The following is an 18,009-nucleotide window of genomic DNA, read 5'->3' on the forward strand; positions in this document are numbered from 1 at the left end:
GACCTTACTTTTTTTAATGAATATATATTATTTGCTGTTATCACTCTATTAAATGTCCCTTCTAAACAATAACTATTGCAGAGCTCTCCTGAGGTGATAGTATAGCTAAGCGGCCCTATGCAAACTTTATTTTTTTTAATAGATATGATTATATTATTATTTTCCTGAAAAAAAAATTATAATAAATCACAGAATGAAAGTCTGAATTGATGCTCTCGATTACTTACTGATAACAAAAGTATAATATTTTATTTATTTATTGCATCTAACTATACATAAATCGCATTTTTCTCACAAAAATCAACCTCACTAGGATTTAGCCTGTATCGAGGTTAACAATTTACATTTGAGTGAAGCAAACGTAGAGTAATCACAAACATAAAGTAATACTATATACCAATACAAAATATTTCAAAAATAAAGAAAAAAATATTATTAAATCTAAAGAACAACATTTTGAATTTAGAATTGAGACGTGACTTGAAATGACTTAAATTAAATTTAGGGTTCCATGATAAATCAACACATCGACAATTCAACACACCTTTAAAAAGTGTTACAACTGACTGTCTTTGTATTTTATTATTTTGTATTGTAGTCAGTTAAAAGTTATTCTATTGTTTCTTTTTTTATATTTGGCTCTGTTTTGTCATTATATAAGTTCTTATTTAAACTCTTCTGTATCTATTTTAAATATTGTGATTTCTGGCTATCTGTATGCTTAAGTAATATATTATGTTAAACTGACCTGCTGACAAACTGCTATGGCAGTTCAGCGGGTATAAATAATAAAAAAAAAAAAAAAAACAATGATATAAAGTCATTAGAAACGATGAAAAAAATGGGTGTGTCAAGCCTACGCAAGACAGAAGTGAAACTTCTAGTATTCTTCTCTCTCTCTCTTTTCATTTCATTCTCTCTTTTTTTCTGTCTATTGACATATTTATAAGTAGCATGTGATAAAAAAAATTAAAAGTTATAAAAAAAGAAAAAAAAAAATTAGTTAAAGCGGGGATCGAACCTCGGTTCTTCACGACCACAGTCGTGCGCTCTGCCTGTAGACAGCGAAGATGAGTTAGGAGAGTGAGTTAAACTAGGTATATAATATTAGCTAGGCTCCTATAGCGAAATGATCCCTTTTTTTCGTCACGGTCATGAGTCGGTTTTACTCCGGTCCTCGAAATTGCATGACGCGCGTAAAGAAGTTTCACTTCAAAAAATTCCTCCAAATTTATGGATATAATTACGATCTTTTTCAAGCGCGTATGTAATGATTATTTTTATCAACGTCGCATACACCTTGCTAATGTTTTCAGTATTATTAGGGCTTTTTTATACTAATTTTCATATATTTATTGGCAGGTAGAGTAGAAATTAATATTTTTTAGCGTTTGCCAACGACCATACCATGTTGAACACACCGGTTCTCGTCCGATCACCGAAGTTAAGCAACATTGGGCGCGGTCAGTACTTGGATGGGTGACCGCTTGGGAACACCGCGTGCCGTTGGCCCATTTTTTATGGTAATTTCATGTTTTTTTTTATTTTTGAAGTGAAACTTCTTTAGCCGCGTAATGAATTTTCGGGAACGTAGTAAAACCGAGTCAAGATCGAAACGAAAAAGCGGGTACCCCCACCACCGCTCACCGTTCAGAAAAATGGTGTACAAAATTCGTTGTAATTATTAAACAAGTTAAATAACGTATTTTCGCACAATTTCGCAAGTCCAGTATGGTCTAGTGGCTAGGATACCTGGCTCTCACCCAGGAGGCTCGGGTTCGATTCCCGGTACCGGAAATTATTTTTGGTCAATTTTCTGAGATACTGTTTTATTTAATTTGTGTTTTGATTATTTCAGGTGATATTTTTAAGAATTCATTTTATTAAATACAAGCAGTGACTTGAAAAAAATCATAAAATTGTTAATTTTTCAATATGGACTTTTGGCAGCCGGGATGTATTTATAATTTCACAATTATTTTAGGAATGCGGAAGCACATCATGCAAGATTCCCATTCTTGCGACCCGGGTTCGATTCCCGGGCAGTGCACTCCTTTTTTATGGAGAATCATTATTTTTCAAAGGAAGGATATTTTTGATATTGTATTTTAGCTCCAGTAGTATGAAATAAATTTTGAAGTGAAACTTCTTTACGCGCGTCATGCAATTTCGTGGACCGGAGTAAAACCAACTCATGACCGAAACGAAAATGCGGGACCGATTAAAGTTCATTTGATCTAGTCAAAGTTTTGAAGTAAAATATAAATGCTTCTTAGCTCATCTCGACAACTGGCGTTGGTGGTGTAATGGTCAGCATAGTTGCTTTCCAAGCAGTTGATCCGAGTTCGATTCTCGGCTATGGCAAATTATTTTTTTGTTTTTAACGCCTTTTTTTTTTTCAATGGTTGACGATAATATCAATCCACTAAGTAATATTTTAGGCCTGTAGAATAATTGAAAAGTTAAAGAATGATATAAAATTTTTTATGATGTTAACGATAAAAAAATAAAAAAAAACATAAAATTACCATAAAAAATGGGCCAACGGCACGCGGTGTTCCCAAGCGGTCACCCATCCAAGTACTGACCGCGCCCAATGTTGCTTAACTTCGGTGATCGGACGAGAACCGGTGTGTTCAACATGGTATGGTCGTTGGCAAACGCTAAACAATATTAATTTCTATTCTACCTGCAAATAAATATATGAAAATTAGTATAAAAAAGCCCTAATAATACTGAAAACATTAGCAAGGTGTGTGCGACGTTGATAAAAATAATCATTACATACGCGCTTGAAAAAGATCGTAATTACATCCATAACTTTGTAGGAATTTTTTTTTTCAATGGTTGACCATAATATCAATCCACTAAGTAATATTTTAGGCCTGTAGCATACTTGAAAAGTTAAAGAATTTTATGATATTATTAATTATAGTAACGATAAAAAAATAAAAAAAAACATGAAATTACCATAAAAAATGGGCCAACGGCACGCGGTGTTCCCAAGCGGTCACCCATCCAAGTACTGACCGCGCCCAATGTTGCTTAACTTCGGTGATCGGACGAGAACCGGTGTGTTCAACATGGTATGGTCGTTGGCAAACGCTAAAAAATATTAATTTCTACTCTACCTGCCAATAAATATATGAAAATTAGTATAAAAAAGCCCTAATAATACTGAAAACATTAGCAAGGTGTATGCGACGTTGATAAAAATAATCATTACATACGCGCTTGAAAAAGATCGTAATTATATCCATAAATTTGGAGGAATTTTTTGAAGTGAAACTTCTTTACGCGCGTCATGCAATTTCGAGGACCGGAGTAAAACCGACTCATGACCGTGACGAAAAAAAGGGATCATTTCGCTATAGGAGCCTAGCTAATATTATATACCTAGTTTAACTCACTCTCCTAACTCATCTTCGCTGTCTACAGGCAGAGCGCACGACTGTGGTCGTGAAGAACCGAGGTTCGATCCCCGCTTTAACTAATTTTTTTTTTTCTTTTTTTATAACTTTTAATTTTTTTTATCACATGCTACTTATAAATATGTCAATAGACAGAAAAAAAGAGAGAATGAAATGAAAAGAGAGAGAGAGAAGAATACTAGAAGTTTCACTTCTGTCTTGCGTAGGCTTGACACACCCATTTTTTTTTATCGTTACTATAATTAATAATATCATAAAATTCTTTAACTTTTCAAGTATGCTACAGGCCTAAAATATTACTTAGTGGATTGATATTATGGTCAACCATTGAAAAAAAAAATTCCTACAAAGTTATGGATGTAATTACGATCTTTTTCAAGCGCGTATGTAATGATTATTTTTATCAACGTCGCACACACCTTGCTAATGTTTTCAGTATTATTAGGGCTTTTTTATACTAATTTTCATATATTTATTTGCAGGTAGAATAGAAATTAATATTGTTTAGCGTTTGCCAACGACCATACCATGTTGAACACACCGGTTCTCGTCCGATCACCGAAGTTAAGCAACATTGGGCGCGGTCAGTACTTGGATGGGTGACCGCTTGGGAACACCGCGTGCCGTTGGCCCATTTTTTATGGTAATTTTATGTTTTTTTTTATTTTTTTATCGTTAACATCATAAAAAATTTTATATCATTCTTTAACTTTTCAATTATTCTACAGGCCTAAAATATTACTTAGTGGATTGATATTATCGTCAACCATTGAAAAAAAAAAAGGCGTTAAAAACAAAAAAATAATTTGCCATAGCCGAGAATCGAACTCGGATCAACTGCTTGGAAAGCAACTATGCTGACCATTACACCACCAACGCCAGTTGTCGAGATGAGCTAAGAAGCATTTATATTTTACTTCAAAACTTTGACTAGATCAAATGAACTTTAATCGGTCCCGCATTTTCGTTTCGGTCATGAGTTGGTTTTACTCCGGTCCACGAAATTGCATGACGCGCGTAAAGAAGTTTCACTTCAAAATTTATTTCATACTACTGGAGCTAAAATACAATATCAAAAATATCCTTCCTTTGAAAAATAATGATTCTCCATAAAAAAGGAGTGCACTGCCCGGGAATCGAACCCGGGTCGCAAGAATGGGAATCTTGCATGATGTGCTTCCGCATTCCTAAAATAATTGTGAAATTATAAATACATCCCGGCTGCCAAAAGTCCATATTGAAAAATTAACAATTTTATGATTTTTTTCAAGTCACTGCTTGTATTTAATAAAATGAATTCTTAAAAATATCACCTGAAATAATCAAAACACAAATTAAATAAAACAGTATCTCAGAAAATTGACCAAAAATAATTTCCGGTACCGGGAATCGAACCCGAGCCTCCTGGGTGAGAGCCAGGTATCCTAGCCACTAGACCATACTGGACTTGCGAAATTGTGCGAAAATACGTTATTTAACTTGTTTAATAATTACAACGAATTTTGTACACCATTTTTCTGAACGGTGAGCGGTGGTGGGGGTACCCGCTTTTTCGTTTCGATCTTGACTCGGTTTTACTACGTTCCCGAAAATTCATTACGCGGCTAAAGAAGTTTCACTTCAAAAATTTAAACCTAACCTGACCTAACCTACTTAACCCAGCTAATAAAGTTTTTGTTTCATCACTTTCCATGACTTTATATAACTTTTTAAAGATGTGATGAATTATCATTTTGATGATTTATCCGGTCACCAAATTTAGTGACCAGGTTTTGGATAGACAGATTTTCCGCTCAATTAATTTTGCATCACAGCATTTCCAATGATGTAATACTCACACTGTCTCTGTGTACCTGAAACGGTTCCATGATAACTCAACACAGTGACAATTCAACACACTTTTAAAAAGTGATATAAAGTCATTAGAAATGATGAAATTTTTTTTTTAACCTTACCTAACCTAACCTACATTACCCAGTTAATAAAGATTTTGTTTCATCACTTTCCATGACTTTATATAACTTTTTAAAGTTGTGATGAATTATCATTGTGATGAATTATCATTGTGATGATTTATCCGGTTACCACCTGGAACGATTGCGTGATTTTCGCATTAATAAACTACAAACTTTAAAATTTAACTGAATATTATCGATTACACACTGAAAACTCATGTGATTTCGCCATGAAAGCCTAAATTCATTAATTTCCGATACACAAGCTCGTAATATTGCCCGCCTTTCAGCCTATTTATTCTATTGTTCCGATTTCTCGTTTCCGTTCGCGTTTTCCCTTGGCTTTCTGGCGAACATCCAGCCCTTTTTACCGGTGCCTTGGCTTGGTACTTTTCCCTGGGACGAAGATAACCCACAAAGCTTATATAAAACCTTACAAAGTTTCAGGGCCGTGTAGTTTTACCAAGAATTAATGTATTGTGTTTTGACAAACTTTTAGATGCCTGTCTACTTTGTGGTCAATATGTTTAATACATTTCATTGAATCATTTTTGACCCCGTGAGCTTTTTTTAATATGCTTCGTTATTATCTGTGATAGTATCTTTAACTAAGTATGACGCGAAAAATAGATTTTTTTAAAATTTTGACAGTTTGTCTTGTTGGCGGTGTCTTCTTAAAGACTCATCGAACTGTGTTTTTAGTTACCGCGGCAGAATAATCCGAGAATTTTAACAATTCTTCAAAATTAATTTTCAAGTTCTGTTATTATTTCAGTTCCGTCAAGCAACTAGCTTATAATGATATAATAATAGAACATAAATAGGACTTTCACAGCACCCGAAAATGAACGTTGAAATTTGATGAATTGTTCAAATTCTCGGAAACAACCCGTCCTAAATGATTTTTTAGTTATTTTACAGCGCCCGTGCAGTAGTGATATTTCACTAAATGGCACTGTAAAAATTACTATTATTGTAGAAAGCAATCACTTTGTGGTTTGACATATTTAATAAAATAAAATAAATAACTTTTTGTTTTAAAACCACGAGTTTTTAATAATTTATATAACCGACCGGTTTCGCATTAACTCAAGCTTCTTCAGGGTACAATTTTTAAAACAAAAAGTATTTTATTTTATTTTAGTGAAAATTAGTATTATTGTTAAAAAATATCCTCAATCTGTCATGAGAAATTGATGTTCGTGAGTTTATATAATAATAATAATATTTATTAATATTTCGGCTTTCAACTTTTCGCGGGTAGGTTTCGGCGGTGATTATATTAATTACGGGAGCTTCTATAACGTTATTAACTTGTCATACATTGCTCAACTAGCTTTTTTGTACCCCTGATTAGTTTTTTTTAAGAAGATAATAATGTTGTAAATTTGATAGATTTTCAAATTGGAAAATTCTATATTTCATAATTTACCTCTTTTCTACAAGAAAAGTAAACATCGTTTCTTCAAGGCAGATTACATACAAATTTATGCGATAAAATCATTAAACTAATTTCTGTGAACTTCGTGACATGACATGCCATAAACGCAGTGGTGGGCGTTTTTTTCCTGCTTTTTTCCACCCCTTTGTCAAAAAAACTTTTTTTTTATATTAACCCCACACAAGAGGCACTATGGAAATAATTTCCCTCAGGGCCAATGTCATCTTTTGGGATGCTGTGTGGAGGGTATTTTTTAAGTAAAGGAAAGCAAAGCCTTTCACTATAGCCAAAGCCCTTTACAAAGCCTTTCGCTACAGCACACACACTAATTCTGCTATATATGTTCATATGTAAGGTCACAACTCGAGTTTGCCTTAGTCATTTGGAATCCTCAATATCAAACATACATTGATCGTATTGAAAATATCCAATCCAAATTTATTAAACACCTATCGTATCGCTTTAGCGATCATCGGTTTGACCCTACCGCTTTATGTAAACGTAGAAAAAATTCTGATGCCCTATTCTTGTACAAAATCGTAAACAGTCTTTTTGATTCATCATATCTGCTAGAAAAGAATGCATTTCGTTGCCCTGAACACAACACCAGATCGAACGACTTATTTAGAACACCACACTGTAAAGCCAAATATGTGCAAAACTCTTTAATAGGACGTATCTGTAAAACTCACAATGCCTCTAGAGATGTAGACGTAGAGAGAGATGTAGATGTAACTTGAAAACATATAAAATGCAACTTACTAAACTGATAACTTAATTTTTTATTTTGTGAAATAATCTTATCATCTTTGTTTATTTTATTGTTCTTATTATAATCATGCCAAAACTGTATTACTACTAACTGTCTTTAATTATTTTTATAACACTTTTTTTTAATTCCATATAATGTTTATTCTTTATATTTCTTTGTCATTTATAAACATATTGTATAGGTGCAAATATTAAATTAACGACTAGAATTAATGGAACATTATTGGTCTAATATTGTTATTAATTACTGTTTATGCTAAATATATAAATGACTGTTTGTTTCCTAAATAAAATAAAATAAAATAAAAAAGAAGGAGAATAAGTTCTGGGAAGGTAAGAGGTATGAGGGTTAAGTAGGAATTTAGATGTCAGTGTGTCCAGGAGTGACGGACTTATGAATATCCCTCCCACTGCGGCGCAAGGCGATGGGTCGAGAGACCAGGTGGAGAGGTCAAAGGGTCTCCCCAAATCTGCCTCTTCCGATCAGGCACGCCACGCAGCTTTTCACCCGATGATCCGGGCACCCCTGCTAAATCACTAAACGTAGCGAACCACTTGTTGTGACCTATGGCAGAGGTGTTGGTAATCCAATAAATGGTTCCCGGGGCGTCGGTACCCAAACCCGCCTCTAAAATTGAAAGCTGAATAAAGCTGGCATACAATTACCCTGATATCATTGTATTGATGGCTTCTGCCAAACAAAATGCCAAATCACTATTTTGATTAATTTTTATAACGAATTGGTGTACATTATGAAAACCAAAAAATATGCTTTAGTTAAAATGAAGGTTTTCCTATCGCTTCGCTTCAGTAGAATACAAATAAAAAAATAAATTACTCAATAAAAAATATAAATGCAAACTACTACAAAAAATATTTTTTCAATAGAAATGTATGAAAGAATAAAGGAAACAACTTTTAAAAAATACAGTTTTATAGCTAAGATTATCTGTGACAGTTTCACTTGATTAACTTTTTTACTTTCTTATAAAATTATTTACAAAATAAGTAAAAACCAGTATTAACAATAATGCTTGAAATCGAACGTTTCTAGACTCCGTTTGTCAAGCGATTTTAATGCCTTTTACCTACGATATAAGGTATACCAAGAATATACACATTTTTGGCTTGTAGCTTCCTCTTAAAGCCCAGCTACACTACTCGCGAAGTTGCGAAGTTGACCGAATACGATAGTGTGGGCACGAACTTCACTTCGCTTCGGGCAACTTCGCTTCGCTTCGCCCGACTTCCGATTGTTGTCGGTAAATGCGCCCGAGTCAAAAGCGGCCGCTACACTACTCGCTTCGACGCTTCGACGAAGTCCTCGACGAAGTTCGAAGTGCGTGCCCACACACTCGTGCAACTTCGCGAGTAACTCAGTCCAACCAGTCAGTGATTGGTTTATTTATGCCGTGACGCTTCGAGTCCTTTGACTCGGGCGCATTTACCGACAACAATCGGAAGTCTTGCGAAGCGAAGCGAAGATGCCCGAAGCGAAGCGAAGTTCGTGCCCATACTATCGTATTCGGTCAACTTCGATCAACTTCGCGAGTAGTGTAGCTGGGCTATTAGGACTGGACTGAGTTACTCGCGAAGTTGCACGAGTGTGGGCACGCACTTCGAACTTCGGCTAACTTCGTCGAGGACTTCGTCGAAGCGTCGAAGCGAGTAGTGTAGTTGACGCTTTAAGTTATGATTTAAATCATGCAATGCATTCAGTTATTAATCAACGTCTAAACTCGACTGATAAATTCCCAGGCTTCAAAACACTTTAAAACTTTTTTGGCAATCGCTTTTAATTAAAAAGCATTTAGTTGCAAGTAGACTGAGGAACTATTTCTCTAGTCTTTCAATTCGAAATTGTTCCTAATGAATTTACATTTCTTAATTTATTCGACCGATCAAAGCAATATGCCATTACATTTTTAAGGCATTTTATGCTTAAAAATGGTTGTAATTTAATTAGTCTGTTAATAATTATCCTAATCCCTCATTGTTGCATGTTTCAAGACTGGTTCTTCATTAAGTACCACCTCCCCATGTTGTGCATGATTCCATACTCAATAATCTATTGGCTCGAATTAAATCATTTCCAATTGCGTGCTGATCAGAAGATGGCGAAATCGATACGTTACCAATGATATTACAAAAATACACGACGCATTATATTCATACTAATCGAACAAAAAATGCAGCACTGCTTATGAAAAGGAAAGCCATTCAAAAATACGTGTATACAAATGAAATAGCTATTTGAACGGCTCGTTAAAGTATGTCCACTGGATCTAGTTTAGTGAAACCGCATTGTGACCAGATCTGAATAGGCAGGTACTCCCCCACCTTCCTCTTCCCCCTCTCCAAAATGTTCAGCCTCACAACATATCCCAATTGGGGTTGCCGCAGTTTCACTGGCTACAGACGGTTGGGAGCAGTTGGGACTCTTGTGCGGTATTCACATTAAAAAAGGAAATGGCCAACGCAGAAAAGGGTATTTTCATTGTTTTTCATTATCATTTACATTATTCTCGAAAAAAATTACGATATTGAAGGATATTTATTTTATTTTTATGTTGACGAATCAATTTTTGCCGAAATAAATGTGCCATTTTCGATTTGCCGCCTAAACGACATAATGGTTTTTAACCGGCCAACGTTGGCCCCAACGTTGGCGAGTTGGCGCCAACGTGTAAACGTTCAGGGGCTAAAAGCCTGTATAATATTTAGATTGTATTTTGTTTGAAGGTACCTGAGGCGGTAGGTAGTTAAATCACGTTTATTTATTTTTATTAATGACTATTTGAGATATTTTAATAAATAAAGTATTCCTAATTTCGATGTATGTTTGGAGGAATAGGCCCTAACACTATTCTTCTTGCACGTAGAGGACTTTTAACACGAACTTTTTCATTTAAGGAAACTTTTCGGAATACGGATTTGTGTCAGGGGGAAAGTTTTTCTTTTTCCCATCCTGCATAAAAATTAAGTGTATTGTTTTTTATATTGACGAAGAACTCGAGCACTTACGTAGGCTTGTAGAGAATGATAAAGGTGTTTCTGCAATATTATTGAACGTTAAATTCTGATGTTAGTTTTTAGTACATAACTAGCTTACAGTGCCGTGAGAAATCCCGGTATAGTCAGAATTCTTCAAAAATCAGTTCTAATTTTAAAAATGATACATTAAATAATTTTCCGTTAAAATATCATATTGTAGGTGGATACTTACTTGGTACTTTATTGCTCGTCTGAATTCTTCTCACAATCAGTTTCGATTTTGAAAATGATTTTTAAATTCAAAGTAAATTTAATTTCGTTGAACCAAAGTTACACAGGACATTCACACAACCAAAGTAGTATTTTTGATAACAGGTTCACATGGTTATTTAAAAAAAAAATTGTGGAATCAATAAATCGATTGTTATAAAACTTTCCGAATAGGTACTGCTGCATAAAACCCTTACCACACACGTATCGGTTCAATCTGCCTATCTACCCGTAGGTACCTCCGAGTAGATTATAAACACTTGCACACACTGTATGTAAATAGGTATGTACGGATATGTAAAAAAAAATTGGGGCAAATTTAATAATGTTTTTGTTCTGCTCGTATTTTGGTTTATTTATTTATTATTATTGTGACAGCTGTTTCGGCTTTCCAGGCCGTTGTTACTCCACATTGAAAACAATTATTTGTTTCTTTGACGACTTAATGTAATTTTTGTACTTTTGGTGAAATTGATAAAAGATTTTCAAATATCTAATTTCTTTCTTGAAAATCAATTTCATTGGCCTATCTGGCGCCTTGGATACAAACGTAATAAAGTACATTGGCGACATCAGTCTCGTTCCAAATTTGTACAGATCACACTTCTAGTTATTAAAATTATGTTCAGTGGGATATACAGGGTGTCCGGAAACTCGTAGTACAAGCGGGAAACTGGTGAATCTACATCACATTTGGAGTCGATTTTGTAGTATATATTTTTTTTATTTGAGCTTTCGTTATCGAGTAAATCGAGTTTGAAGTTGATTTTTTTTTTATTTTTTTTATTTTTTTTAAATCAAATTCTTATAAATTATTACTGAAGATCAAAGTACCCAACTAATTAAAACTATTTGAAAGTAAAACAAATGAAGAAACTCGGATTTGAAGCATTATTTTGAAATCACCCTTCATTTAACCCGGTGTAATCATAAAATATTTCTCCTCTGCAGGGTTAAAACATCTGTTATTCAACCCTAAACACCAGAAAAAATTTTAACCCTAAAATAGCCGAAAAATATTTTTTTTTGGTTTTTTTTTTTTTTTGAAAATGCTCAAATCAAAAAACTTTATGTTTTTTTGGGTTCCCCATGTGGTGTAGATTCTCCAGTTTCCCGCTTGTACTACGAGTTTCCGGACACCGTGTATAAGAGATATCAGTACTTAATAGTTCAGGTATTAGCATAAGCTCGGAGATTATTTTATATCAAAATTTGATAAGAAGTAGACTATTCGTGCAGAGCATTACAGAAGATGCCATATTTTTCCAATCGCTCAATTTCAGAACCTCCCCCATATCTATCGCGTGCCCCCCCCCCGCTCCCTCCTCCCTCTCACCCAACGGGTAGGACCGCAGTGTTTCAGGAGCTACAGGATGTCAAACAACATTTTCCTAGAAAGCTGGCAGTTATCTTTTCTTGTTCATTGTAAGTAAGTTCATTGAATGTTTTCGTTTACACATGCATCACGTGCAGGTACTGTATTATCATACATTAAAAGAATTCATAAAAAATGGACCCTTTTTTATTTTTCGCCCCCATGGAACGTATCTATATTTTATCCAACCATAGGCATCCAAATTAACAGTCGAGCCAATCAGGGAAAGGAGCATGACCGTCCCTCTTTCGGTGATTTGTTAATAAACGAATCTGACAGTATACAGGCTACTCGCATTTTAATATCATCATTCGGTCCTCTAAAATAAAATCTGCTCACGAATTGCTAGTCTTTTTTACAATGCGCGCAAATTGCTGGCTGCGTAAAAAACTTAACTACATATCCCAAATTGGATACACAAAAGTTCGGGCTTGTTTCCAAAATACACTCTTTTTAGACATTTTGCTAGAAATTTTTCACAAATGTGTTATGACAATAAAATAAAAATATTAAAATAAAGATTTTATTATCTTCCCTTTTTTGTAACAAATGTGTTAATTTAATAAACACACTGTTGGGTTTAATACATAATGTGTGAGTATAATGATAAAATATATAATTGGTTATATAATTATAAATCGCACATGTATGAACCAACTATTGATTTCCCTAAAATAAAAAAAATATATACAAATATCCTCAGTGGAATTTCCCGTGCTAGTATTATTAATCTTTTAAAGTATCTATAAATGATACGTAGTAATTATAAATATTTGTTTTTTTTCTGAAATCATTATAAATAAAATACATGGTGTTTTAGTGCAGTTGAGTGGTTTCGGTTTCAATCTGTATTTGGTGTCAATATTTTTTTTCCGACCTTTCTATGTTACGTATCCAGCTTTTTATTTAAGATTCAAATGTCATAATATTGTTGTGAGTTTTGAATGAGAGTGGGATTTTGTTGTAGTGTTTAGTACCATAGTATAGGAAGCTTTTTTGGTCAAATGTTCTATTTTGTAGTTCCTTGTTGGATATGTCTCTGACCCGGAGATCTAGTGTTGCTAATACACCTTTTGGTTGTTATTTCTTGTATTTTGTATTTATGAATGTTAAGGTGTATTGTTTTTAAATAAATACTCTGTTCCAGGGGTCGGCAATCCCCGGCTCTCCCCCAGCGGTGTTTGTGTGTGTGGTAATTTTATTTTAAATGTACATTTAACAGTTAACATAACCAATAATAAATACTTTATAATATTTAATATAAAAGTAAAGATACGATTTTAATTGATGTGAAGTGAATGATTGTGAAGTATTTTAAGACCTGAATTTTTATCGAAAGTGTGATCATTATTCAAAAGATTATTTGCAAACTCAGATTCACTATTTCCATTTATAACCCTGCGATATTCTTTAGTTCTGACTTCAAAGTTTCTATTGGTTCTACCTTTGTAAATGAAATTACAATCATCTCAATTGAGTTTTTAAACTCCTGATTTTTTTGTTTGAATTTTGCTATCTTTATTATTAAGAATATATTTCTTCATTGTTATTAGTGTAAAACGGCAGTTGAATGGTACCAGGATTGTTTATATATATAATTTTAGAAGTATCGTTATCCACAAACAGAATTCTACGCAATTGTTTATTTCTATCTTTAGAAAGACCGTTTGAAGAGAATGTGTTTAATTTTTTTATTTAGTATTTCAACTATCAATTTATTAGAATAACCGTTATTAAATGCTATTTGTCTTATGAATATATTGTTTTATGGTTATATGCTATTTGTTTTTTTCAGGTCTTAAAATACTTCACTATAAATAATTTTGAAATTTTAGAAATGAGGAAACATATTAATATAAAAGCAGATATAATTAACAAGAATTTTTTTATAAACTCTCTTTTAAATATTTTCCCACTCAACTGGTCTTTCCCGTCTAACGATATTGTAATTCCTAATTATTATAAACCCAGCCTACTCTTACCCCTCCCCCCTCCTTCCACTTCTTCTTTCCCAATTGCAATCTATATTTAATTTTTGACTTCGGTGTATACACAATAAAATGTAAACATTATATTTATTTATTTATTGGACAATTTGCATAGCGCCGCTTTTGTGAGATATCACCTCAGGGGCGCTATATTGTAATAATCTACCTTTATATATAGATTTTTACTCTCCTGATAAAGGTGTATATATAATCTAGCTTTAAACTTTATTAGATACAGTAACAGTTGTGGGTAAAGAATTACCACCAGTTGGAGTAAAATTAACACCTTTTAATTAAACCGACTGCTAATGTCATCGCACAATTACCCTCCTTTTATTCATAAACACGGGTACAATTAATCAATATGTAATAATCTATTATTTAAGTCAACTTTGTTAAAACTATCTTTAATTGTGACAAACTAAACGATATTGATTCAACTTATAGACATTGACGGTTGTAACACATATTTAAGCACTGCAAGTCTCCTATGAGCTAATTATATTAGGTACGATAACAGTTAATATCAGTTGTAGACATGTAGTCAATAATAGTGTTTCATTTGAAATAATCCATCACAAATACGTAAAATTTCATTTATTCAAACAACTGTCATTCTTATCATGCGTAAATTTAGCATGTTATTATTGATTAACTCCTTCCTGTTCCGTGTTTTAACAATATATATACTCGCCCTCTCTCTGTGAATGTTATAATATCTATCTATTAAATGTAACTGTTGTTAATATCACTTAAAATGGGCGAAGCCGAACCGAGAGCCGCCCGCAGGGCCTAGCAGAAAAAAACCCGCGGAGCGGGTTTTTAACTGCTAGTTTTAATTATTAACCTTTGTACAACTTCTATTGGAGTAAGGTTAGTTTTGTATGTGGATCCCCAACTAATGATACCATATTGTAGCGTTGATTGGACCAAGGCATAATATATTAAATATAGGTTTTTTAAAGACAAAAAATTTCTGATTCTTAAAAATACATATATCAGTTTTCTGATTTTTTTTACAATTTGACATATTTGTTCCTTCCAATTCAAATTTTTATCGATAATTACTCCTTAGCTAGATATTTGATTGTGTTTGTGTTTTTTAGTATTGTGCAGTTTTGGAGACAGTAATTTTTATTATGTATTTTGGAATTGTCATGAATGATAATGTTAAAATTTTTAGGGATGTCTTTTGTGTGTATTGCAAATGGAATTACATATGTTTTATCGCTATTTAGTGATAGCAAATTAAGTTCGAAGAAATTCTTAAGAGTATTTATGTCTTCAGTGGCTTTAAATATTACGTTTTCCCAAGTTTTTTCGCTTATTATTAGAACTGTGTCGTTATCATGCTGTTATCATTAAAGCAGTTTTCTTCTATCGGCGAGACTATTTATAAGGTTCCATGATAACTCCTAAAAATGACGTCACAAAAGTGAAGAAACAAAAACTAGGTTAAATAGTTACATATGTAACCTATTTCACCTAGTTTTTGTTTCATCACTTTTCATATCTTTATCACACTTTTTATAGGTGTGTTTAACTGTAATTTTGATGAGTTATCCAGCACCATCGTTTCTACATGGACATGAATTGTAAGTTATCACATGTGATTCCCAAATCTTTCGAAATAACAATGTGCTTTAGAGATGAATAACACATTTTGTAGTTTGCTTTGGTGTAAAACGTAATGGAGTATTTCTAACTAAATCCCATTTCATTGGTCTGACTTAATTCGACGATAAAATTTATATCGCTTTGTATCTGCAAGTAATTTTTTTTTTTTTTTTACTAAAAGGAATAGTTTAGTGTCATCCGCAAATAAGAAAAATTTAGCATGTTTTATGCAACGGTAAATGTCGTTGATAAATAGCTAGAATAATAAAGGTCCAAGATTTGACCCCTGTGGTACTCCATAGTTTGTGATGTTGGTATAGTGGAAAAAAACATACCTATGTTACATATTGTTGTCTATTTGAGAAACGGAAAATCCAAATTGATCGAGTTTATTTAGCTTATATATGTAGTTTATTAGAGTTTTTTTAAATTTAGTTTAAATTATTTTAGTGATTATTACACGTAAATACATTTTTGTACATTTATTTTTTTATGTGCATACTGCACAAGAGTCTCAGCTGTGCGGATACAGTATGGCCTCTCCAGTTGGGGTATTCTGTAAAGGTAAATGGAGTGGGAGGGGAACGAGGTGGAAGAGTAGGATTTCGAAGTACGTAGCTATTCTGGAAATCAAAGACGTCTAAGACCATTTCAAGAGACGTTTAATATCTAATTTTTGAATGAAGGTCTTTCAGCTGGGCCTAAAGGTTTACCGCTACTCGACGTTAAAGACGACAAACGCTATTATGTTTCGGGGTGGTTTATTTGAAGAATTTAATGGGATGCAATCAGTACATTGGTCAATTCAAAATTTTGAATATGTCGTCATTTAATCAGTTGTGAAAATGTGCAATACATCAAGATTTGCCCAAAACTCATGTTTCGCGGTATTGAACTCAAGCACACCCTGGCAGATGGTGTTTGTTCGTAATATATTGTATCTCCCCTGCCACCCCACCGTGAGCGATATTCCCCCGGAGATTCCCCACCTGGAGGTGGTATGCCACATGCCCCCGCCCCACGGGAGATGTGCCGCCGATAGTACAGGCAAATCATTTTAAAGAGGACATTTTAAAGGTACGAGTATTTTTGCACATTGATAGTATCAAAAATTTAGTTTGGGACGCCCACCCGCAGTCCCATCTTACCCCGCAAATGCCCAAAGACACTCCGTCTGGTTCCAGCAGCACGGTGACAGGAGAGATCACGTGTTCCCGTCGCACGCGTAGCATTGTGATCAGTGGCGATGTGTGGTAGAAACACATATTTTTTTTATTTTTCATCGAAAAAAAATCGCAGGACTGTAAAATCATTTTTAAAAAAAAATCCTTCGGGTGCGTTCTGTTACACCATGTATACCTAAGTAATGTATTTTTTATTTTATTTATTCATTTGTTGGATTAACTGTAAAAAATAGGATACACTTTTAAGCAATATACTTTTTTTTATTTGAGATAAATATTTTTTTTTCATTTAATTTTGCATCCGAACGTCAAGCGTTTAATAGGTAAATAATCGTTATATTTCATACATCATCCAGTACAACACTACACAAGAAAGGGTCTCTTTAAAATGATTTACCTGTACGTTGGTACGCTTTCAGTTCCACGGAAAGTTGAATCACTCCGCCTATCGCAATACCATCACCTTAATTAGTAAATCTTCCAAATCTATTTTGTCATCTTTAATGACAACTAGTTATGAATATTAAACGTTGGAACTACTTCAAATTTCAGTTGAGACATCTCCTAATGAGGCGGGTATTATGTATCTATTAAAATTTAATGACGCCGGGTTGTGGCTAATGATGTTAATTTTTTTTTAAAATACGTACCTACATAAGAAATAATGCAATGGCATTACTGTTTTCACAAAATAAATAAAGTTGTAGGACAATTATTTTGTACAAATGTTTTTTGTATAAAGTACTAGGCGACGTGTACCCGACGTTACTGGGGGTTATCCTTAGGAGGTAGACATATTCCATCGCGGGCTTTTCTGTAGGCCTTTATAAGATATAGGTCATAGACATATGAATATTAGTAGACCTGCCCTAAGTGATTAAAAGCGTATTATCCCCACTCCCCATACCGGTTCCATTGGAGCCGGCTGGGCTCGCGTATGGCCTCAAGTGAAATTTGAAAACGTGACGTCATCATTCTTGTGC

General features: G+C 33.7%; 1 protein-coding gene and 4 non-coding genes across 6 annotated transcripts in view; 3 read left to right on the forward strand and 2 right to left on the reverse strand.

Annotated features, from left to right (window-relative positions):
- The window catches only part of Nadsyn (NAD synthetase), a 73,431-nt gene that overhangs the window by 26,552 nt on the left and 28,870 nt on the right, over positions 1–18,009 (forward strand). The window lies entirely within an intron of this gene.
- On the forward strand, positions 1,394–1,512 carry LOC149423645 (5S ribosomal RNA). Its single transcript, XR_016302245.1, has one exon. It is a non-coding gene; the product is annotated as a 5S ribosomal RNA (ribosomal RNA).
- LOC149423646 (5S ribosomal RNA) lies at positions 2,540–2,658 on the reverse strand. Its single transcript, XR_016302246.1, has one exon. It is a non-coding gene; the product is annotated as a 5S ribosomal RNA (ribosomal RNA).
- LOC149423647 (5S ribosomal RNA) lies at positions 2,982–3,100 on the reverse strand. Its single transcript, XR_016302247.1, has one exon. It is a non-coding gene; the product is annotated as a 5S ribosomal RNA (ribosomal RNA).
- LOC149423648 (5S ribosomal RNA) lies at positions 3,945–4,063 on the forward strand. Its single transcript, XR_016302249.1, has one exon. It is a non-coding gene; the product is annotated as a 5S ribosomal RNA (ribosomal RNA).

This window comes from Hesperophylax consimilis, chromosome 5 (genome assembly GCF_061612785.1).
Source record: "Hesperophylax consimilis isolate HC1 chromosome 5, BYU_Hcon_1.0, whole genome shotgun sequence".
In the NCBI taxonomy this organism is placed as follows: Eukaryota; Metazoa; Arthropoda; class Insecta; order Trichoptera; family Limnephilidae; genus Hesperophylax; species Hesperophylax consimilis.